We start from the raw sequence: 24,093 nt of genomic DNA on the forward strand, positions 1-24,093 counted from the left end.
ACTCAGTTAGCAATGTACGCCGCTTAACCAATCTGATTGATCACTCTATCATCCATAATTTGGAAACCACAATCGTCTCACTAGACGCTGAAAAGGCATTCGACAGAGTTAACTGGAAATTTCTCTTTGCAACCCTACAGAAATTTGGCTTTGGCGAGTCATTTAGAACGTGGATCCAAATATTATATAGCATCCCAAAGGCCTCCGTTCGAACCAATAATCTGATCTCTACAGAATTCACTTTACAAAGAGGTACTAGGCAAGGTTGTCCACTCTCCCCCTCATTGTTTGCTATCTTTATTGAACCTCTTGCAGCTGCTATTCGACAACATGGAAATATTAAAGGGATCCAGACAACAAATGTTCATCATAAGATAAGCCTTTATGCTGATGATGTGTTACTCTTCCTAAAAAACTCACACTTCTCACCTCACCAAGCTATCACACTCATCAATAACTTTAGCACCTTCTCGGACTACTCTATTAACTGGTCTAAATCCATAGTATTGCCCATTAATTTCGTTTTCCAGAGCACCCCCTCTATACCACTGCGTTCAGGGAATATCAGGTATTTGGGCATCAACATTTCCTCCAATCTGTCAGACCTGATCAGCTTGAATTATACCCCACTGTTGAAATCGATTGAGGATGATCTTGAACGTTGGAGAACTTTGCCGATCTCTCTTATGGGCAGAGTGTCCACTGTGAAAATGATGATATTACCAAGGATCAATTATCTGTTCTCTATGATCCCAACCAAACCATCTATAACTTGGTTTAAGTCATTAGACTCATATATAAATAAATTTCTTTGGAAAAATAAGCCAGCACGAATAAGCCTAAAAACATTACAAAAATCTAAAGAATGTGGGGGCTTAGAACTGCCAAATTTCCCCAATTACTTCCTGGCAAATAGGCTACAGTATATCTTAAAATGGATAAAACCTAACCCCTTGGATCAGTTATGGCTAGACATTGAACAATCATTTAGCCAAGAAATCCCCATCTTTAACTTACCTTTCATAAGTCAAATCCTTAGGAAACACGATTGTTTTAAAAGCATAAATATTAAAACCACTCTGACAGCTTGGTGGGAATTTTTAAAAATAACCAGGTCCTCGCTCAATCCTTGCCAGTACACTCCGATCTGGAATAACCCTGATATATTGCTTAAAAAAAAACCTTGGATTTTACAACATGGCATGACAAAGGAATAAGTTGCTTGGAAAATATCATAAGGGGGGGAAAGTTTGTGTCATTCACTTACCTTGTTACACAGTATGGGTTAAGCCAGAATACATTTCTTGAATACTCACAAATTAAATCCATAATTAGAGCTAGGTTTCGTAACATATCTTGGGAAAGCTATCCCACCATTGACCAATTCTTAAACATATCCGCTCCCCAAACATTATCCAAGTTGTACATTCTTTTGTCAAAGTGTGACAACACCGTTGGGGTTCCAGTCTCCAAATGGAACCTAGATTTATCTACAAGCTGTGACCCTGAGTTCTGGAAGCAAATATGCCTTAATTCGTTCCGTTTAATAAAAAATCCCAACCAACAGTTGGTTCAGTTCAAAACCATTCATAGAGTACACTACACAGGGCAGAGAATGTTTAAAATGGGTCTAACCGACTCCAACATCTGTGTATACTGCCCAGATCATGTAGTAGATGATTATTTACACTCCATGTGGGCATGTGCCCCCATTAGTAATTTCTGGCAAGCAGTGTGCGAGGACCTTTCTTTGGCACTTGGGACCTCTATTCCTTCCTCACCTGTATTATGCTTGTTGGGTGATCTTTCTACAGTCAACGTAGAAACAAATCACACACAACTCCTCATCACAGCGTTAAGCATTGCCAAGAAAACCATTCTTATCAATTGGAAATCCAAAAAAAAACTGAACATAGCCTTTTACAAAAATCTTCTGTTAGATCATATAGCAATTGAGAGAATGTCTGCTGAATCCAAAGAACAACTGTCAGAATTTCAATCTATATGGGCTCCAATAATTAATCTCTTAAATTAATCTCTTTTTGTAATTCTCGAAGGGCTGAGTGTGCCTGTCTCTGCCCCTGGCGGTCTCGTTCCTCTGGCTTGGGGCATGGTCTTGGTTGCCGGGTTGCCCTGGCGTCTGGGGGGTGAGCGGGTGGGTGCCGTGTATCTCTGTCCCTTCCTGCTGGGCTGACCCCCTGGAGGTTCAGGTGGGGGTTGGTGGGGGGCTGTCCGGATCTGGGGATGGGGCGTGGGTGGGGTGGTGGTGGTCGTCCCGGGGGTGGTGCAGGCCGTCCCTCGGGGTGGTGGGTAGACGGGGAGCCGCATCCTGTGGGTGGTGGGCGCCTGCTGCTGCTGGGGGGGGCCTGTGTGCGTCCGGTGGCGCTGGTTCCTCCGCGGCCTCCCTCGCCCCTGGGGGTGGGCCGGGTTTGCCCTGGGTGCTCTGGCCTGGCTACTGTGTGGGACCGTGGGGTGTGGGCATGGGAGGCTTTGGCCCTGCCCTTGGTGTGGGCACGGGTGGTTATACCCCGCTGCCCTTGCAGAGCCTTCCCTCTTAGGTATGTACATGGCTATATATGTGTGTGTGTAGGTATGCATGTATATATTTATTATTATCATATCTAAAATAGTTAAAAGATCTAAATTATTAGAAAATATATTTTATATAAATTATTATATATTAAGTATCAATAGTAGTATCATTATTATACATACATAACTATCAATAAATATTATTATTATTACTATTATTGTTATTACTATTATTGTTATTATTATTATTATTATTGTTATTATTATTATTATTACTACTATTATTATTATGGTTACTATTATTATTATTATTATTATCAATTACTTTACTTTATTTTTATTTATTTATTTATTTATTATTATTATTTTTTTTTTTTTTTTATTCTCAATTTTAATTTTTGTGTATGGTAGGTGTATGGCCCCGGGTGGGGCGCATGGTAAGCTCATACGGGAGGGGGGGTCTCGTTTGTGCAGCTTGGGCTCTGGGTGGGGAGGTGCGGTGCTGGGGTGGGGCATTACCTGCTTCCCTCCCTTCGGTGGAGGGATGGCTGGGTTGTGGTGGATGTGGGGCGGGCGGGTGGGGGGCTGGCTGTGGGTGCGTGGGTAGCGGGGCGGATAGCGGTGGGGGTGGTGCTCTACGCGGCGTGGGCCGGGATTAGCGGGGGGCTTGCTTGGGGGGCGGGGTGGTGGGCTCTGGGTCGTGGGGGGGCCTCGACCAAGGGTTGGGGGGTGGGGCTGGCCGGTGGCTCACGGGCGGCCCCTGCTATTTGCCGGTGTCTGGTTGGCCCCTTCTGTCTCCGGTCTGGTGGCGGTCTTCCCGCCTCCGGGGTGTCCTACTTGGCGGGTCCGTGGGTGGATGGGAGATGTGGTGGAGACGGGTCGGCGCTGTGGTGGAGGGTGGGACTGGGGGGGGCATTCACTTTTTGCGGCTGTTGGGGTATCGTCTGCCTGGTGGGCTCTGCTGCCTGGTGTGTGTGTCTCTGTCCCGCCCTGGCACTCTTGGCTCACGAGCCCGGGGGGTGGGGTTGGGCTCTTCCCCATGCGGGTCCCGGTTCTCCTGCGGTCTCTGTGGTGTCACTCCCTGGGCTGCCATGGTGACGGATGTGTTGCCGGGGCGCGGTTCCTGCTGTTCTGGTGGTTGTAGGAGCAGCCTCGGGGCGTGTGGTTTGTCCGCGGCTCCTGGTGGTCCGGGGGTGGCATAGCTGGCTCAATCTCTGGTGGGACCCTCCGGGGGGGAGCTGGCAGGCCGGACTGGCCGCCACGATGGGCTGGGTGGGGCCCGTGGTTGGTCCTGTGGCCCAGGGCTTGCTCCGGGCGGCTGGCTTGCCCGGCTCGGTTGGCCGGTAGTGCGGGGTGGGCGTGTGTGGGGCCCCGATCCTCCCTGCTGCACTGCACCACCTCACATACATGTAGGACTTTGGGGGGTGGCCTGCAACTGGTTTTGCCGGGGGCGAAGGGTTTCCTTGCGGATGCCCTTTCGTCCTCGGCATTCCTCTGGCTGGTCACCCTTCAATTTTAACCGCACCTTAGACACTCAGTTCTGGGGGGGGTCTGGGCAGGCAGGGGACCCACCATTGCTCAGCTTCCTTCCACACACACACACACACATACACATACACCACACACATAGGTCAGCCCTATGGGACAGGCCTATTTTTAATTGCACTATCTACACAATACCATCTTCACACACACAGGTGTAGCGGGCTGGACCGGAGAGCCTACTGCCTACCCCCGCGATTGGCCCGCTGGCTGCTGGGGCTTGGCGGCTCGCTCGGGGTGCCCTGGGCTGCAGGATATTTTGGTCTGGTCTGCCTGGCCTTCCTGGGGGTCCCGCTGGAACCAGCTGACGCCGGGGCTTGCCCTGGTGTCATGGTTGGCGCTACCTCCCTGGATCTGTCCTGGGTCGCGGGCGCCAACGTGCCCTTGGGGGGGCGTTCACCGGCCTCCAGGCAGTGGGGTCCGCGCTGCTGGTGGCCTGAAGTCTACGGTGGTGGCTTGGGGTTGTTGCGCTGTGGTGGCTGCTGCGGGGACCGGGCTGTGTGTTGGGAGGGGACCTGATCCTGCTCGTGGGTACGGGGGCCGGGGTGGCGTGTGGGGATGGGGAGCATGCTCCTCGGGGTGGGGCCTGCTGGGGGGGCAGTGCTCTTTCGGGCGTTTGGGTGTCTGCTGCCACTGGTCCTATGCTCTGCCGCATCGCTGTCCCTGTCTTTGCCCATCCCCAGTCTTGCCTTAGGGCTCGTCGGGGATGGTTCTCCGGTACGTGGGCGGAGCGCTGCTGGTTCTGGGGGCGGGGGGGGGCTGGCCCTCCCGGTGGATGGTGGGGTCCTTCGGGGGCCTTGCGCTGGTCTTAACTCCTCGGCTCTGGTGCGTGGCCTCCCCGTGACTTGGAGCTATGGCTCTCCCTCACGGGGGTGAGCTGCCCGGTGGATGTCGGCCGGCGCAGTGGAGCGCCTCACCACTCGCCTGCTCGCCCCCTCCGCTTGCTCATGTGCGGGCCTCCTCCCCTCGCCCGCTCATTTGTCTGCCACACTGCAGTAGCCCTGATGCCGTGGTCGAGGGGAGTTTGGGGGTGCTATGCCTTGGCGGTCCGTACCTCCCTGGGCTCGGGGCCTGGTTGTGGGTCTGGGACCCCTGGGTCCCCCACCCTGTGATGCCCCGGACGCCCCACCCGGGGACGTCCACAGCATGTGTGTGTATTGAGTGGATGGGGTGTGCATGTGTCTGAGTTTATTTTATGTATTTATTGTTTTAAATACTTAGATAATTAATGATTAGTTTTATTATAATTATATATATATGTATATATATATATGTATATGTGTGGATGTGTATGTGGGTATATGGCCATGTAGATATACGGGGGGGGGGGCTCTGCGGGGGTCTGGCATAGGGTGTTCCATCTCAACCGCCCGGTCCTCCATGGGGCAGTGTGCCCGGGCCTTTTCTGTCCTGGCCGGGGCGGTCCTATGTCGGTGGTCGGGCCCGGGGTTACCTGGGGCGGGCCGGGTTCTGCTTCCTGGGGGTGTGTGGGGGGCGGGAGGCGGTGCCTCCGGCCGTGGACGGGCTCCCTTCCGGCCGGCAGGGGCGCCCCTGTGCCCACGGGTGTGTGGCCTTCGATGCCCTTCTGCCCTAGTAGGGTATGGTCTCCCGCTGGTCTCGGGGGTGCGGCTCTCCTCCGGCCTGCTGGCGCCCTGTTGCCGGTTGGGATTGCTCCTCCATGGCCTCTTGCTGGTCTCTTCGGGGAGTTGCTTCGGGGGCGGGTCTTGGGGAGTCGGCCCTGGCTTTGCCCACACCCACGGGGCCGGAGGATCTCTGGCGGTGGGGGCTTGACCTGGCTGCGCGGGGCGGGGTTTGCTGGGTGGTAGAAGGCAGTCTCTCTCCTTTTGTCATTCTCAGTGACAATTACACATTCACACACTCGCATTCACATACACAACACACCTCCATATGGGCACTCACAGCACATGGGTGCTTCTCTATACAATCTACTCTCGTATCCCTGATGTTTATATAGTATTGGTATGCTATTATTACAGTAATAATGATGTCAAGCAATGAGATTTTAATTACTGTAACTGTATGGTTGCAATTGTGTTTACTATCATGGGTCATGTCCTCATTGTTACTATTGCTATTGGTAAGTTGGACTGTTTCATTCCACTGATATCATCTCCAGTGTGACCCTTAGCCATCATTGACATTTAACTGTTCTGTTTGTCACTGTTGTTGTTTTGGGAATTCTTGTTGCTGCTGTTTTTGTCTCTCCCTCTACTGCCCCCCCCCCCCCCCCCCCCGACCCCACCTTTCTCTTCTCTCTTCTTCTTTTCTGTTCTTCTTCTTGCTCCGGTCCGGTCGTCCCAAATGGCATAACAAAGACGTCAAATAACGGCAAATAAAATTTCATGGTACAGGGAAGTTGTAGCCAACACCTTTCCTGACACAGAGCAAATCTGTCTAGCATGTAAGGGCATTTAGATCAACAATACTATCTGCCCCAATGGCTGGACGGGACAAAAAAAAAAAAAAAAAAAAAAAAAAAAGAACAAAACCTCTCTTAATCTTCTTCTCAAGGTGTTCAGGTGTCTTGTACAATCTGACAGTCTTTTGCTGCCAAATCATTCCAGTCGTGGATAATGGAGCTGACCAGGAAAATGCCAGCCGTGGGATTTCAACCAGTGCCTCCTGAGCGTAAGGAACCTTAATCTGGCGCTTTCGATCACTCATCCACCCAACCTAAAACGGTGCCCTGATCAGGAAAAAAAACTGTGACCTTGTGAGGTTCACTGACAACAGAGGACACTCAAAAGGAGCCGCACAAAGCTGGGTACTTGTACAGATGTCAGCAGCAGAGTGGCGCAGCGGTAGCGTGCTGGGCCCATAACCCAGAGGTCGATGGATCGAAACCATCCTCTGCTATGGCTGTACTCTTTACGTGTCCTTTGAAGAGCTTGCAGATGTATGGTCTTTGTTACTTAGCTGACCTGGTCCAGTAAAGAGTTCACGCTTCCTTTACTGCTGTTCTCGATGCATTTATTGCTCTTGAGTGCATTCACACGCCATTGCGGGACATTGAAGCATCGTGAAACACCGTAACTGTCCTCACTAGTCCATTGTCACTCTTATGGACTTGAAAAATCCCAGCCAGTTTCCATTCGTTTCGGGGAACCTCCTCCTCTTTGACGATCACCACATCTCCAACTTGCATGTTTCTTCTTGGCGTATGCCATCTTTGTCTCAGAGCAGTGTTGGTCAGATACTCCTTCCACCATTTGTTCCAGAACTATTCCGACAAATATTGCAATTATCTCCATCTCATTTTAGTATACAAGTCCATCCATCCATCCATCCATTTTCCTCCGCTTATCCAGGTCCAGGTCGCGGGGGGCAGCAGTCTTAGTAGGGAAGCCCAGATTTCCCGGTCCCCGGCAACCTCCTCCATCTCCACCGGGAGGACAACAAGGTGTTCCCAGGCCAGCTGTGAGACATAATCCCTCCAGCGTGTCCTAGGTCTGCCCCGGGGCCTTTTCCCGGCTGGGTATGCCCGGAACACCTCACCAGGGAGGCGTCCGGGAGGCATCCGGCCTAGATGCCCGAGCAACCTCAACTGACTCCTCTCGATGTGAAGGAGAAGCGGCTCTACTCTGAGCCCTCCCGGATGACTGAGCTCCTCACCCTATGTCTTAGGGTGAGTCCAGCTACCCTACGGAGGAAACTCATTTCAGCCGCCTGTATCCGAGATGTCATTCTTTCGTGACCCAAAGCTCATGACCATAGGTGAGGGTGGGAACATACGTAGATCGACCGGTAAATTGAAAGCTTTTTTAACCACGACGGTCCGTTACAGCGACCGCATTACTGCCGAGGCTGCGCCGATCCGTCTGTCGACCTCACGCTCCCACTGTCCCTCACTCGTGACCATACCTAAGATACCTAAACTCCTCCACCTGGGGTAGGACCTCATTCCCAACCCGGAGGGAGCACTCCACCCTTTTACGACTGAGAACCACGGCCTCTGATTTGGAGGTACTGAGTCTCATCCCAGACGCTTCGCACTCAGATGCAAACCGTCCCAGTAAGCGCTGAAGGTCACAGCCCGTAGAGGCCATAAGAACCACATCATCTGCAAATAGCAGAGATGAGATTCTAAGGCCCCTGAAACAGATTCCCTCAACACCTTGGCTGCGCCTAGAAATTCTGGGATGTCCATAAGTGCACTTGGCACCAGGACACCCTTGGCTGCAGGTCTATGATCGACTTTGCAGTCGTGTCATCAGACCTGCGTCCGCATGTTCTGGACAGGCGGGTGAAGAGAGGGGCTGAGCTGTCAACTGATCACCACCTGGTGATGAGTTGGATTAGATGGCGGGGGAGGATGCTGGACAGACCTGGTAGACCCAAACGAGTAGTGAGGGTGTGCTGGGAACGTCTGGCAGAGTCTCCCGTTCGTCGAGTCTTCAACTCTCACCTCTAGCAGAGCTTCGCCTGCATCCCGGGGGAGGACCGGGATATTGAGTCCGAATGGGCCATATTCCGTGCCTCCATTGCTGAGGCGGCTGACTGGAGCTGCGGCCGCAAGGCGGTCGGTGCCAGTCGTGGCGGCAGGCCCCGAACCCGATGGTGGACACCAGAGGTCAGGGCCGCCATCAAGCTGAAGAAGGAGTCCTATCGAGCGTTGATGGCTTGTGGGACTCCGGAAGCAGCTGACAGGTACTGTCAGGCCAAACGGTTCGCGGCTTCGGCGGTTGTCGAGGCAAAAACTCGGGTGTGGGAAGAATTCGGTGAGGCCATGGAGCACGACTTTTGGTCGGCCTCGAAGGGGTTCTGGCAAACCGTCCGGACCCTCCGAAAAGGGAAGCATTGCCCAGTCCACACTGTTTACAGTGGAGACGGGGCCTGCTGACCTCGACTGGGGATTTGTTTTGGTGAAGTAGGTGCAGACACATCTATTAAAAAGTGAAAATACAAAATATACAGTATACAGTATAAATATATGTACACGGTCTGTTTTTTGTTTGTTGTTCCGGAACTGCAGTCTGATTGTTTTTCCTAAGAGTCCAAACTGAGCGTTAATTTAACGCATATAGAGTGTCAAAGTGGCAGGATGAGGCAGAGGTGGGGTGTGAACAGTGTCGGGGGGGGGGGGGGGGGGGGGTTCCGGGACTTGTTGATGAGGCTGACAGCAGACGGGAAGAAACTGTTCTTGTGGCCTGAGGTTTTGGTCCTGATGGGCCGCAGCCTCCTCTCAAAGAGACTGTGTCCGGGTTGAGAAGGATCGGCCACAATCCTTTTCTGCACGCCTTAGGGTCCTGGGGGCGTACAGATCCTGGAGGGACGGGAGATTGCAGGAGGTGAGGATGGACTCAATGATGGAGCTGTAGAAGTGCACCAACATTGTCTTTGGCAGGATGAATTTCTTCAGCTGCCATAGGAACGTAGGAAGTACATCCTCTGCTGTGCCTTCTTGATGAGGGAGCTGATGTTCGGCTCCCACTGGAGGTCCTGGGAGATGATGGTACCCAGGATGCGGAAGGACTCCACAATGTCAATCGTAGACTCACAGAGGGTGATGGGGACAGGAGAGGCTGAGTTCTTCCTGTTGTCCACAACCATCTCCACTGTTTTTAGGGCGTTGAGCTCCAGATTGTTCAGGTTGCACCAAGTCACCAGATGGTCAACCTCTCACCTGTAGGCAAACTTGTCGGCGTCAGAGATGAGTCCGATGAGGGTGGTGTCGTCCGCAGACTTCGGGAGCTTGACAGACTGGTGACTGGAGGTGCAACTGTTTGTGTACAGGGAGAAGAGCAAAGGAGAAAGAACGCAGCCCTGGGGGGATCAGGTGCTGACGGTTTTTGTATCTGAGATGTGTTTCCCCAGCTTCACGCACTGTTTCCTGTCAGACAGGAAGTCTGTAATCCACCTGCAGGTGGAGTCAGGCACGCACAGCTGGGAGAAGTTCTCCTGGAGCAGAGTTGGGAGGATGGTGTTGAAGGCGGAGCTGAAGTCCACAAACAGGATCCTAGCATAGGTTCCTGCCGAGTCCAGGTGCTGGAGGACCAACACACCAAGGCAGCCGTCCGCAGTGCCATTTTGGAAACACGTGGTGGCATGGGAATAAATGACTACATGGTAATCAGGTGGTTAGGTGTCAGTGGTTCCAGACACATGGGTTGTTTACATTGTCCACAGTAAGAGGGTGATTATTCACAACAGACATGGCTTCCTAAAGAAAGGTTCTCAAGGAACTGTCACTCAACCTGCCAGCACTGTTTGCTAGGACTGAAATGAGCACGCTTTTGATGGTTCTGATCTGGCGCTCCCAAACACCTCCCATATGGCTTGCATTTATGACAAAGTTGCATTGCTTGTCTGCCAGGTATTCTGTTACTCTTTCTGTGTTTATTTCCTTTAGAGACTTTTCCATTTCATTTTTAGTTCAAACTAAGTATGTTCCCTGATCTGATCGGATGTGCCAAACAGCACCTCTGATGGCAATGAAGCATCTTGGGGCATTGATGAATGAGTCAGTGGTCAAGTCCTCCAGCATCTCTATGTGAACACCTCCAGAACATAGACAAGTGAATAGTAGACTGTACTGTTTTTGTTCTTTACGCCCTTGTTTTGTGTGAAAGGGGCCAAAACAATCCATGCCACCATAGGTAATTGGTGGAGAAGGCTCAATGTGGTCTTGAGGTAAGTCAGCCATCTTTTGTTCATCTGTGGCTCATCGAGCTTTCCGGCATGGGATGCACTGTCAAATATGTTGAGCCACTGCTTTGCTCCCTCCCACGATCCAGTAGTCATTTGCTCTGAGTTAATTCAAGAACCAATATAGTTCTGAGACTGGACCTTCTCTGCCAATTCAGGAAAAGCAGGGGAATTAGCTCAAATGGTATAGCGCTTGCTTTGCATGTGAGAGGTAGCGGGATTGATTGCCTAAATTCTACAAGGAATCCTTTGTTTTATTGGCTAATTGTAGGCCATTCGCGCACCCCGAGGTTACAGATGTCAAAGGTAAGCTTATATTCAGCAGCACAGTGGCGAACGGTAAATTTATGTCCACAGGTTCCCGATTTGTACAACCCGGCATTAATACCTCTTAGTGTAATTCTACCTTACTGGTGGATGCCTTCTTCTGGTCGCTCCTCAGGGCTGACCTCTGGTAGTGGTGCGGTGGACCCGACGTGAGTGATAGGTTACCGACCGAGAACATGACTGGTGTTTGTGCCCCGATTTCTTTCCTTCCTCCAATGAACCCATGACCGTGGCTTTATTAGCACCACGCTCTGACCAACTGAGCTAATCGACCACAGGACACCATTGCATCAAATGTTTCCAGCTAAAATCGACTAACTCATCCTTAACAGACCGCATTCTCCGTGCCATGCTGTTTTCTTTACCTTTACCTGGTCGGTTGGTTGCCTTGATGGGGGTGTTTTGCAGTTCACTGGGTTCTGCGCTGTTAGTTATGGGGCCGGGGGGTTATGAGGGGCAGGGTGTTGTCGACGGGGGCTTTTGTTGTTCCTTCACGGTCCGCATTCTCTGCACTCGTGGTCTAAATTTTGGGTAGAGGATAATGGGGTCCACTGCCCCCATTGATCTGCTCCTTGCAGTCTTGGTGACTGAGAGGATTGTTGACGCTCTGCTTTGACATGCTGTTTTGTTTACCTCTCGAGGGTGTTTCGCTGGTGACAATTGACACTTTGGTCTCCCTCCCTTGTATGAACATGTTTCCCCATTGGTGAACTGTTTTTGTGTCCGTGCCAGATGCACAGGATTTCCTTTTCTACTAAAGGCACCATTCAAGTCAAGTTTGCATGCTTCACAGGCACGATGCTGTAGTTGGTCAAATTACATGCCTAGCAAAGAGGGGCTCATTGGTTCCAATTCCAGCAGTCCTCTACTGGTATTTCCATACTTTTTTTATCAGAGGTCATGTTGAGATACAAAGCCTGTTTTCAGGAGAAATGCAAGACCCCGGGATACAATAGGTCTTCTTTGTACACTTTTCAGCAGCAGACATTTTGAAAAGCACCCCTGGTTTACTGCCCAGGAGTAACAGCCTCGGCCACTCTAGAATGAAGGGTGACGCCACTTCAAGATGCAAGAAGCTGTCACTAGTGGGATTCGAACCCACGCCTCATTCGAGACTGCAATCTGAAGGCAGTGCCTTCGACCACTCGGCCACCCTGACCCTCCAGGGGCCACTTTTTAAAAGGCATTCACACACTCTGCGTTTTGTTTCCCATGTGGGTATTATGTTATGTTAGTCCAGATTAACAACCTAGTTATTTGTGTCAGTCCCAGGGACCATTTCCAGACCCTCGTGTGACACTTATGTTGGACTCTTTTGGAGAGCCCTTGCATTCTTCCCAATAGGTAAACCCTTTGTATCGGTGCCAAATATATACGGGATTCCCCACCTGCTGACCGAATGACACACGACAAATGGCGTTGTCTCAACGTTGCAAGCAGTTACTGTCTAGAAGAGTAAAGGCAGCATTGCCAGGTTGACATGCTCAGCTGGCGCTATGGCTTAGCTGGTGAAAGTGCCTGTCTAATAAACAGGAGATCCTGGGTTCAAATCCCAGCAGTACCTGGGTGCTTGGTCCGTGAAACTTTGGCAGCTGAATTTTGAGCCACGTACCTCTTTTTGTCACTTGCCCTTCAAAAACGAGTCTACGGTGCATCCACACCTGACATGATTGTTGTGGATCCCGTTACGCCAGAAGGTGCTTGAATCCAAAGATTATGACATTGTGATGTTTTGTCATTCAGCGCCACTTTGCATAGGCTCAGCCACTTTTCTCCGACAGTACAAACCCATGTGGCATTGGTGGTTCAGTGGTAGAATTCTCGCTTGCCAAGAGGGAGGCCCGGGTCCAATTCCCAGCCAATGCAGTGTATATCAGCTTGTACCTTTCTTTAGAGTTCATGTGAAAAAGTACAAAGGCTCTTTTTCCTGCAAAAGGGTAGAACTCAGAATGACACCTGAAACGTAAGAGACGGACCACCTGACAGTTAAGGTGGACAGCACTTGAGTATTTGCACATTTCTGTCAGAAGTAGAAACTTATTGAAACCTTACTGCAGTGATGCTGATGTAGTCTCTGTGCAATTGCTTGTGTTGTTGACATTTGCTGCCAGCCAATCAGGATGCGAGACAGATGTCAGACAAGCAGAGAGACTTTGGAGAAATGAAGTCAGGTATTTGAATCCCGTCTAAGGCATCAGTCAAGTCACAGTTTTCTTCTCCACAATATTATTTTTTTCCAATTAATCCCTATATAATTACTAACTATTCATATCAGGCTTATATTGATAGCAGTGCTTGAAATAAAATACAAAATCAATGCAATGTCACAAAGAATATTTATTTATCAGGTTGCCACACTCAAGAACACTCTCAATAATAATAAAAAAAATCTACATGTAAGCAGTTATGAATAAAGAATATACACATTGTTCATTTATTTTGCCGCCTTTGTTTCTCCTTTTCATAAAACGGAGAGGCCTGGAACTCCCTCCAGCTCATCTCTTTTTCCATCCTGTGCTCTCTATAGATGGAGAACACTTTGGCAGGACAGTAGATGTACTTCTCTGAAGCCAGTGTGGATGCGGGGGCTTTTCCGGCCCTGCTTCAGCTGCATCCTGCAGAGGCACTTTCGGACAGGGGGTGGAGGAGATTCCTCCCTCTTTCTCTTTTTCTGCTGTTTTTCCTCCACCCTCTTTCTTGTCTCATCCACCTCTCGCTGGAAGAAGTCTGTTTGACTGAAATCTTTAAATGGCATCTTAGGGTCTGTCAGACCTTCTGCAGCAATAAGATTATCTGACAGGGCCTTGTTGATGAACGTCGTGGTTGATGTCCCATCCACTTGATGTTTTGATTTTGGTTGGCCACAGCACAGACATGGTTTTTGTTTGAGTTTTTTGACACGGGAGGTGGTTGCTGCTGCTCCAATGGGGTATGAGCAGGTGGTGGTGGTGAAATAACCATCACTGCAGGCAGTGTCACTACAGGCACAAGATGCAACTATTCCAACAAAGGTACAAATTATTACGTTTTTACCTGGCTTTGCTTTGGCTGAGCGAGAAGTCCTTTCAGGCAAGAAAACAGCAAAAAGCAACACACACCAGCCGTGACTCAGACAGAACACAGAATACAAACAACAACACGATTACGGCTACAAGCTATCGTTTTTTGGGTGAGAACCATGAACTCTTACTCAGAGGTGCGGATTGCTCATTCTCGCTGCTTCAAATTTGCCTGCGAGCAAACCTTGAACTTTAGACTCAGATCAATCGAAATGGTTGCCGACGCTCTTTCTCTGTCTTGTTGCCGTTTCTCATTGAGGTTTCCTGACTGAGAGCAGATCGGCCTCACGGCTGGTTGGTTGTCTCCCGTGGACGGGCAGACCTTTCCAGCAAGCATTGGTAGTGCTGGGCTGGTCGTTTCTTGCTCGGTCTGGCTGCACTCGCAAGCCAAGGAGCTTGGCGCGGTGCTGCACCTGCCTCTTGTTTTAAACACGGGATAAGGGGGGAGCGCGAACGCAGTCCCCCACTACCACAAATTATGCAGTCGAGATTCCCGCATTTGGGGAATTCGCAGAGGTCAGCTCAACCCATGTGCAATGGCTGAGCCTCGCCCTGGGTGAACCACCTTCTTGATCATGGTATCTCCCCTGGCAGGTAAGTATGAGTTGCACCGGTCCCGCCCGGACTAGTCTCTCGCACATGCCACATGCTGAGTGGTGGTCTCATCAGGTCGCCCACAACAAGCCCAGCCACTTGACCTGTGTCCAAATTCAGAGACAGGACTCTGGTTATCTCAAGGAGTCAGTCTGTATGGCACTCTTGTGACTTCATTCTGAGCAAAGGCAGCGGCAGCAAGTGGCTTAGGGCAGTTGCTGCAGACGTTCAATGCGGAGACTGAAGTACTGACTCCACGTCCCTAGTCACACCATGTAACATGAGAGGCCAATATGTTGAACCCTGACACGTGTAGATGTGCAAGGTCGTTGTGAGTCAGTGGGTTGTCAGGTTCAAACTCCTGTGACACTTGTAAAAACACTTAAATACAGAAGAGACAGACAACAATATTCAAAGTTACTCGCAGCGAGGAGAGTGAAACCACATACCCAGTGACATGCCGCTCCACTGAGTATGCAGTTCAAACTCCTCTTTATTTATTCTCTTTTGGGGGTCCCTACTACATGGTCATGCAACTCTAGTGGTGGCAGTTGCACGAGCTGTATTTGTTTCTCTATGTGTATGTGTGTGTATGTGTGTGTATTACTTCTATTGTTTTATGAGTTCTTATCTTGACACGTTCTTGCAGGATTAACGTGAACATCTGCAGGGTTGCGGTTGGCGCATCCAGGCACATCCAGGACCTGGGGGTTGCTGGGGGTCTCTGATCAGGGTCACAGGAACATTTCTTCTTCAGCACATTCAAACGCTCTTTCTATTGTCTAAGCAAATGGATATAAGGGTGATAACTGATGCTATATTCATTCTATCTACATTTTATTCTAACAAGGATCTATCCCTGAGCATCCGACAAATGCTCTGTCTCACCCTAAACCCAGTCCTGACAGCATTCTCAGTCGAGGACCTTGTCTTATTGTGTTGTCCATTGTGTGTCCATGTTTTGTTTATATTTCTGTTGTCAGTCGCGTCAGGATGACAACGGTTTGTGCTTCAAGATGACCCCGACCATTCGACTGAGGCCGAAGACAAATCCTATCTCCAGTCAAAACCTACCCAAATGTCAATTCCCTGACCGGGAATCGAACCCGGGCCGCGGCGGTGAGAGCGCCGAGTCCTAGCCACTAGACCACCAGGAACTGCCTTATGTCTGCACTCAGCAAGGCAGAGACAGTGTCACTTTGACGTACTCCAGCAAAGGAACCAAAATAGTTCTGAGACTGGACCTTCTCTGCCAACATTGCAGCAGCAGGGGAATTACCTCAGATAGTAGAGCGCTTCCCTTAAATGTTAGACCCGAACCTCTTTTGTTTTGCTAATGTGGTCTGTTTTCTTAGCCCCGCAAATGTCCAAATGCACAATGTTTTTGAAACACATATTGTTGGAATAAAGCACATTCAATAAGCTTACTTCATATTATCCAAGTTACTATTACATGCACATAGATCACACGTTTGCACAACTCATCACATTTCTTTAGACACTCAATAACAAGATGTCTCCTTGAGACATTCTGCTTTCTCAAAATAAGCTTGATGTCTCCTATCTGTCTTTGCTTTCTCAAAATATGCTTGATGTTGAAACCAGTCTCAACCGTGTGAACTGTTCCCCCTCCCTTAGACGATTGAGACCTATGTAATAGGGCACACCTAAACTCTAATTAATAAAAAGAAGGAGAGCAGAGACTGTTTTCAGAGTAGGTTGGATGAATGTTACTGAACAGTCTCTGATCACTCTCCTTGCAAGCCTATATCTCACGTCTTTGTGTCTTCTTTCACAGTGGGTGATAATGTTTTGGGTTTAACCCTAACAATAGTGTAGCGGTTATCACGTTTGCCTAACACGCAGAAGGTCCCCAGTTCGAAACTGGGTGGAAACATGGCCATTCAAGTCTTTCTTTTACAAAAAAAGTTAAGGTGACAAATAGGAACAAGGACTTGTGCTTGATCTCTGAAGGGACTTGAACTCTTGACACTCAGATTTAAAGTCTGATGCCCTACGAAGTGAGCCCCCAGGCCTTTGGTCAAAAGACTTGTTTTTGTGTATTTGGAATGAAATGTTTTCTGCATGTTGAACAGTTTTCAACAGGAAAGATATCTTTCAGATGTATCAATAAAAGTGCTGAATCGCCCAATATGGGGCTCGAACCCACGACCATGAGATTAAGAGTCTCATGCTCTACCGACTGAGCTAATCAGGCCTTTTGCTGCTCTAGATATCATTTTTTGTTCTGTTTTTATTGATGTGGCCATCCTGATGTTTGATCAATTCCACAGCTGACCTAGTTTCTCAGGGAACAGAAGGAGCGAGACCTGGAGGGTCAGGATGGACGAGCGGTCGAAGGCGCTGCATTCAGGTTGCAGTCTCTAATGAGGCGTGGGTTCAAATCCCACTTCTGACAGTGCGGGGCCGCAAGTCTTTCCAGTTCCAGTTAAAAGCCCGGCTCCTCATGTAGTTTCCATAAAGTACCAAGGTATTGTCCTGTTGTCCTTGTATTTTGAGGGCAAAGGAGGCGTTTGCAAGAGGACCTCAGACCTGGTCACCTGAACAGGGACTTGAATCCGGGACACTCAGATCAAAAGTTTCATGTTCGGGACCAAATGGTCCTTCGAGCCGAATATCTTCCCAGTGACCTGCAAGATCCAGAGGGAGGCAGGGATGTTCTGTGCCTCCATTGTCGAGGCGGCAGTGGCCCTAAGGTGGTCAGGGCCTGTCGTGGCGGTAATCCTAGAACCCGTTGGTGGATACCATTGGTGAGGGATGCCGTCAAGCTGAAGGAGTTCTATTGGGCCTTTTTGGCTCATGGGACTTCAGCTGACAGGAACCGACAGGCCAAGCGGTCCGCGGCTTTGGCATTCGCTGAGCCAAAAACTCTGACATGGGAGGAGTTTGGAGATGCCATGGAGAAGGACTTCCGGACGGCTTCGAAGAGATTCTGGATCCGGCGTCTCAGGAAAGGAAAGCAGTACACAGTGAAGACGCTGTCAAACGCTTGGCTGTACTCATTCGCACCAAAGCAACAAGACCTTCGATAGCTCAGTTGGAAGAGCGGAGGACTGTAGTGGTTCAAGCTGGCATCCTTAGGTCGCTGGTTCAAGTCCGGCTCGAAGGACAAGCTGTTTCTTGTGTTATGTCTGCCGGCAAAGAATGGCAATACCGTCTTGTCTGAAGGACCTCCGCTTCCCTGTCAATGGAGTTGGACTTGAGTCTTTGTCACGCAGTCTGAAATTGGCAAACAGAGTAATTCTGATTGAGTGATCATTTGAGTGTCTATTTGAATACGTTTCATCTCAACTCCTGTTGGAAAAGAACAGCCATTTCCATGAGAGCACAAGACCCCTGGATTGTACCCGAAAATACTTTGCGCTCATCAGAGAGTAAAGTTGTTGTCCTGGTTTGCAAAGCCTCCATTGTTACGCCAGAAGGTGCCAGTCACATCCAAAACAAAGGGTTCCATGGTTAGCACTCTGGATTCTGAATCCAGTTTAGGGTGATACCTATGGCTGTATTTGGCCTAGATATCGGGATTGGGGCCCGGATTAGTATTCGCTACTTGGGAACATTTCATCAAAAAACAAAGGAGTTTATGGAGAATGCGGGCGTTGATCCCGCTACCTCTCACATGCTAAGCGAGCGCTCTACCATTTGAGCTAATTCCCCTGCTGATGCAGTGTTGGCAGAGAAGGTCCAGTCTCAGAACTATTTTGGTTCCTTTGCTGGAGTACGTCAAAGCGACACAGTCTCTGCCTTTCAGAGTGCAGACATGATGCAGTCCCTGGTTGTCTAGTGGCTGGGACTTGGTGCTCTCACCACCGCGGCCGTTGTTTGATTCCCGGTCAGGGAACTGACATTTGGTTAGGTTTTGACTGGAGAAAGGATTTGTCTTGGTCCTCGGCCGAACGGTTCGGGTCATCTTTCAGTGCTGTCTGTGAACTGCTGTCACTGCACATGAAAACAATTCCAAGTCCGCCAATCGAATCCCGGTCTACCTGGTCGACGGACACGTAAACAGTGCAGGTACCCTCCTTTGTGCGGCTCCATTTCAGTGTCCTCCGTTGTCAGCGAACCTCACAAGGTCACAGTTTTTTCCTGATCAGGGCACCGTTTTGGGTTGGGTGGATGAGTGGTCTGAAGCACCAGATTAAGGCTCCTTTCGCTCAGGAGCCACTGGTTGAAATCCCACAGCTGTCATTTTCCTTGTCAGCTCCATTATCCACGACTGGAATGATTTGGTAGCAAAGGACTGTCAGATTGTACAACACAGCTGAGCACTTGGAGAAGAAGATGAATAGAGGTCTTGTTCTCCCGGACTGGTTGTTGCAACCGCAACCCTGCTCAAGGTTCAACGTGACACACAAAACAGGAACTCCACGTCTGGGAATCGAACCGCGTAATCTTCCATGTGACAGGCGGAGATACTGGCCACTATACTAACAAGGACTGCTGCTGAGTCGATGTAGTGTTGATTGGCCAAAGCGGAATTCAGAACAGGCTTGTGGCCCATGACCGTTTTTATGGTAGCTGGAGACTTCAACCAGTGAAATCCTTCCGATTTTCTGTAGCTCTTATCCTCATCAACGGACTGTATTCCCCACCCGTTACCGGCATGGGGACATTCCAACCCAAGTTGAGAACACACTGGACCAGGTACACAGCAACACACGTGGCACAGACACAGCTTCACCCTGCCCCCACTTTTACCCACGACTGAAAAAGCAAAACACCACCTTAGAAGCTGAAATACTCACTTAGGAGAACGTTAGACTGAAGTTCTAAAGGTCCCTGGTTCAAGACCGGTTTTCAGAAAAATCCCTGTTTATGTTGTGACTTGGCAAATAGTTTGAAAAGGCTTATTGGCTGGCTGAAAGGACCTTAGCTTCATTCTTCAAAAGGCCAGACATCCAGCCATCCAGACAATGTTAGAGGAGGTTACAAACCATTGACTCCAAGGGCACAAGTTGAGTCCACCAAGATATCAAAGTGACCCCGAGGGTGGCTAAGGTGTTTCTTTCAAGCCGCGATTGTGCTGTCTTGTTTTGTTGAAGAAAAGCCCATTATTTCTGGAACAATTTTCCCTACAAAGGAGAAATCTTTATCCATTTGGACAATTGTCAATCTGCCCCCACTTTGGACACATCGTCGTGTTTCATTGTTTGGCAACTGCTCTGTGACTTCACCAGTCCCCTTAAAAGCCCCATCCTTCAGGTTTCCATAGTGTAGTGGTTATCACGTTTGCCTCACACGCACAAGGTCCCCAGTTCGAAACTGGGTGGAAACATGGCCTTCCAAGACCTCCTTTTACAAAAAAATCAAGATGACAAAATGGAACAAGGATATGTGCTTGATGTCTGAAGGTGTGTCCACGAGCATCCATCCCCAGTTTGGACACACAATCCATATTTCCCGGATGACTGATGGGCTGGGAATACATAACAGGTCGGTGTTGGAGGACCTGATGGACCGCGAGGGTTCATAACGTAAAAGAAATTCAGAAAAAATAAGAAGGCCCACAACCCCCAAGGCATTTAAAAACCATTAAGAGAACCTTCAAATGGATCCTGAAACATACAGGGAGCCAATGCAGTGATTTTAGAAGCGGTGTAATATGCGCCTGCCTTCTGGTCCTCGTCAGCACACGTGCAGCAAAAGTTGTTCTGTAAAAGTTGTAGACTTGTGATGTTTCTTTTAGGAAGACCAGAAAGCAGGGCATTGCAATAGTCAATACGACTGGAAATAAAAGCATGCATCAGCATCTCTCTATTTGCCCGAGAGAGGAACGGGCGGACTCTGGCTGTATTCTTTAAATGAAAAATAAAATCCTGTTTTTGTAACATTTTTAATGTGTGGAATAAAATTGAGCTCAGTCCCCTTAAAAGCCCCTTCCTTCAGGTTTCCATAGTGTAGCGGTTATCACGTTTGCCTAACACGCAAAAGGTCCCCAGTTCGAAACTGGGTGGAAACATGGCCATTCAAGTCCTTCTTTTACAAAAAAAAGTTAAGGTGACAAATAGGAACAAGGACATGTGCTTGATCTCTGAAGGGACTTGAACTCTTGACACTCAGATTTAAAGTCTGATGCCCTACGAAGTGAGCCCCCAGGCCTTTGGTCAAAGGACTTGTTTTTGTGTATTTGGAATGAAATGTTTTCTGCATGTTGAACAATTTTCAACATGAAAGATATCTTTCAGATGTAAAAGTGCTGAATCACCCAATGTGGGGCTCCAACCAACTACCATGAGATTAAGAGTCTCATGCTCTACTGACTGAGCTAACCGGGCCTTTTTCTGCTCTAGATATCATTTTTTGTTCTGTTTTTATTGATGTGGCCATCCTGATGTTTGATCAATTCCACAACTGACCTAGTTTCTCAGGGGAGAGAAGGAGCAAAACCTGGAGGGTCAGGATGGCCGAGCGGTCGAAGGCGCTGCATTCAGGTTGCAGTCTCTAATGAGGCGTGGGCTCGAATCCCACTTCTGACAGCTTCTTGCATCTTGAAGTGGCGTCACCCAGTAAACCAGGGGTGCTTTTCAACATGACCGCTGCTGAAAAGTGTACAAAGCAGACCTATTGCATCCTGGGGTCTTGCGTTTCTCCGGAAAACACTCTTTGTACTTCAACATGACCTCGGATGAAAAGTATGAAAACCAGATTCATGGAAATACCAGAAGAGGACTGCAGGAATTGAACAAACAAGCCCCTCTTTGCTAGGCTTGTAATTTGACCAACTATCTTTTCCCCTCCTCTGCTGAGTGTCCACTGAATGTAGGTGGCTGTTCTCGCAGGGACATCAATTAGTTAAATTAGTTGTATCACTGGTTGAAATCCCACAGCTGGCATTTTCCTGGTCAGGTCCATTATCCACGACTGGAATGACTTGGCATCAAAGGACTGTCAGATTGTACAACACAGCTGAGCACTTGGAGAAAAAGATTGAGAGAGGTCTTGTTCTAGTGAGACGGGTTTGCTCTACCCGAATCGTAACCCTACAGAATTGATACCCGCATTCGCCAAGGAATCCTTTTCCAAAATCTGTTTTTTGTAGAAGAGATGACAAAATTGATTTCAGGATCTATCCATCAGCATCAGACAAATACCCCAAACCTAATCCTGGCCGTGTTCTCTAGACCAGTCTCTTGTCATGTAATAGTGAAGAAACCCAGTCCGTGATTTATTGTTCCCATGTACCAAACAATAATCTGAGCCCCAATACCAATTTCTATGCCAAATACAGCCTTAGGCCTAACCCTAAACCCAGTCCTAACTGCCTTCTCCAGTCCAGCACCTTATCTTGTTGTGTAGTACTTACCAGAAACTCAAGTCCATCATTTATTGATGTTTTATTCAGTCGCCTCAGGATGACAGCAGTTCACAGATAGCGCTTCAAGATTACCCGAACTGTTCGACCAAGGACCAACCCAAATCCGCCACTAGAGCACCAGGGACTGCATCGTGGCTGCAGTCAGAAAGGCAGAGACTGTGTCGCGTTGACGTACTCCAGCAAAGGAACCAAAATAGGAATGAGACTGGACCTTCTCTGCCAACAATGCATCAGCAGGGTAGAGCGCTTGCTTAGCATGTGAGAGGTAGCGGGATCAATGCCCGCATTCTCAAAAAGCACTTTTCTTTTTTGTGATTAAATGTTCCCAAGTACCGAACACTAATCCGGGCCCCAATCCCGATATCGAGGCCAAATACAGCTATAGGTATCACCCTAAACCCAGTCCTGTCTAGCATTGTCCTGTCTAGCATTCTCCTGTCTAGCACCTTGTCTTGTCTTTTTGTGGGATCAATGTCCGCAGTCTCCTGGGAGTTCTTTGCCTTTTGTAGAAGAGATGTTGGGACCGGAAATGAATCCACGATCGATCCGCGTGGGAGACCCGGATCTGATTCCTGGCCAATGCAGCAGGGCTGTTTTCATACCTTTCATCGTGAAAAAAGTGCCCAGACAGTTTTCGGGACCAACTGATGACCTCTGAATTTGATCAGAAAGTCTCCACCTGAGACTTTCCACCTCAGACTCTCCACCACAATACTTGATTATCTAATCCAAATCCTGTCCATAGTGGCATTCCCAGCCACAGCGCGTTAGAGAACCTCAATGAGACATCGTCGAACGCCCGGCTGTACTCACTCACCCCAAAACAACAAGACCTTCCATAGGTCAGTTGGAAGAGCGGAAGACTGTAGTGGTTCTAGCTGGCATCCTTAGGTCGCTGGTTCAAGTCCGTCTCGAAAGACAAGCCTTTTGCTTATGTTGTGTCTGGAAAGAATGGCAATACCGTCTTTTCTGAAGACCTCACCTTCCCTGTCAATGGAGTTGGACTTGAGTCTTTGTCACACAGTCTGAAATTGGCAAACCGAGAAATTCTGAATGAGTGGCCAATGCAGTTTGTCTATTTGAATACGTTTCATCTCAACTCCTGTTGGAAAAGGACAGCTATTTCCATAAGAGCACAAGACCCTTGGATTGTACCCCAAAATACTTTGCGCTCATCAAAGAGTAAAGTTGGTGTCCTGGTTTGCAATGCCTCCATTGTTATGCCAGAAGGTGCCAGTCATCCAAAACAAAGGGTTCCATGGTATAATGGTTAGCACTCTGGACTCTGAATCCAGTGATCCAAGTTCAAGTCTTGGTGGAACCGACTTGCCCTGCAGCAATCGAGTGTTTGGACTGTGTCTTCCTTAACAGTAAGAATATGATGACTTATTGATTTACTCTACAAATCAGTGGTAACCATGGATCAGGATGAGGTCCCCAAACGACGCCAATGTCTGTGACAGCTGATGTCAAGGATCAGCTGATCAGAGGATACTTGGTTTGTGTGCAGGGCCACAAGTCTTTCCAGTTCCAGTTAAAAGCCAGGCTCCTCATATAGTTTCCATAAAGTACCAAGGGATTGTCCTGTTGCCCTCGTATTTTGAGGGCAAAACGGAGGCGTTTGCAAGTGGACCTCAGACCTGGTCACCTGAACAGGGACTTGAATCCCGGACACTCAGATCAAACGTTTCATGTTGAGGTGACAGGCTCAACCTTTGTCTTGTCTGACCATGAACTCTTTTTGTCCAAAAGATATTTGGCTTGTCCATGTGGGCAGTTTAAGACCTCCGTCCATCTTGGAGGTGGACATTTCGGGACCGGGGCTTCTTCATCTCTGCAAGGACAAGTACAGTATGCCAGAAGATTTTGTCTTCATTGAGTTGTCCTCGTTTATCAAGGGCCTGGATAGCTAAGCTGGTAGAGCATCAGACTTTTAATCTGAGGGTCCAGGGTTCAAGTCCTTGTTCAGGCAGTGAGGAGAAGTTTTAAATGTGAAACCAATCTCTTTTATCTTCCTCCTGTGGTCTGAGTGCAGAC

The 24,093-nt window shown here is 49.0% G+C and overlaps 10 non-coding genes across 10 annotated transcripts; 7 read left to right on the top strand and 3 right to left on the bottom strand.

The window, feature by feature from the left end:
* The first annotated feature begins 6,879 nt into the window (after positions 1-6,879).
* trnam-cau (transfer RNA methionine (anticodon CAU)) lies at positions 6,880-6,951 on the top strand. The gene has a single exon. It is a non-coding gene; the product is annotated as a tRNA-Met (tRNA).
* A 7,613-nt stretch (positions 6,952-14,564) lies between these two features.
* On the bottom strand, positions 14,565-14,728 carry LOC131111115 (U1 spliceosomal RNA). Its single transcript, XR_009121112.1, has one exon. It is a non-coding gene; the product is annotated as a U1 spliceosomal RNA (small nuclear RNA).
* A 1,077-nt stretch (positions 14,729-15,805) lies between these two features.
* On the bottom strand, positions 15,806-15,877 carry trnae-cuc (transfer RNA glutamic acid (anticodon CUC)). The gene has a single exon. It is a non-coding gene; the product is annotated as a tRNA-Glu (tRNA).
* Positions 15,878-16,865: 988 nt separating this feature from the next.
* Positions 16,866-16,938, bottom strand: trnak-cuu (transfer RNA lysine (anticodon CUU)). Its single transcript has one exon. It is a non-coding gene; the product is annotated as a tRNA-Lys (tRNA).
* A 119-nt stretch (positions 16,939-17,057) lies between these two features.
* Positions 17,058-17,139, top strand: trnal-cag (transfer RNA leucine (anticodon CAG)). The gene has a single exon. It is a non-coding gene; the product is annotated as a tRNA-Leu (tRNA).
* Positions 17,140-17,763: 624 nt separating this feature from the next.
* On the top strand, positions 17,764-17,850 carry trnay-gua (transfer RNA tyrosine (anticodon GUA)). Its single transcript is given in 2 exon segments — positions 17,764-17,800; positions 17,815-17,850. It is a non-coding gene; the product is annotated as a tRNA-Tyr (tRNA).
* A 2,093-nt stretch (positions 17,851-19,943) lies between these two features.
* On the top strand, positions 19,944-20,016 carry trnav-cac (transfer RNA valine (anticodon CAC)). The gene has a single exon. It is a non-coding gene; the product is annotated as a tRNA-Val (tRNA).
* A 611-nt stretch (positions 20,017-20,627) lies between these two features.
* On the top strand, positions 20,628-20,700 carry trnav-aac (transfer RNA valine (anticodon AAC)). Its single transcript has one exon. It is a non-coding gene; the product is annotated as a tRNA-Val (tRNA).
* A 435-nt stretch (positions 20,701-21,135) lies between these two features.
* trnal-cag (transfer RNA leucine (anticodon CAG)) lies at positions 21,136-21,217 on the top strand. The gene has a single exon. It is a non-coding gene; the product is annotated as a tRNA-Leu (tRNA).
* A 2,091-nt stretch (positions 21,218-23,308) lies between these two features.
* Positions 23,309-23,380, top strand: trnaq-cug (transfer RNA glutamine (anticodon CUG)). Its single transcript has one exon. It is a non-coding gene; the product is annotated as a tRNA-Gln (tRNA).
* The last annotated feature ends 713 nt before the right edge of the window (positions 23,381-24,093 follow it).

This window comes from Doryrhamphus excisus, unplaced genomic scaffold (genome assembly GCF_030265055.1).
Source record: "Doryrhamphus excisus isolate RoL2022-K1 unplaced genomic scaffold, RoL_Dexc_1.0 HiC_scaffold_24, whole genome shotgun sequence".
NCBI lineage: Eukaryota > Metazoa > Chordata > Actinopteri > Syngnathiformes > Syngnathidae > Doryrhamphus > Doryrhamphus excisus.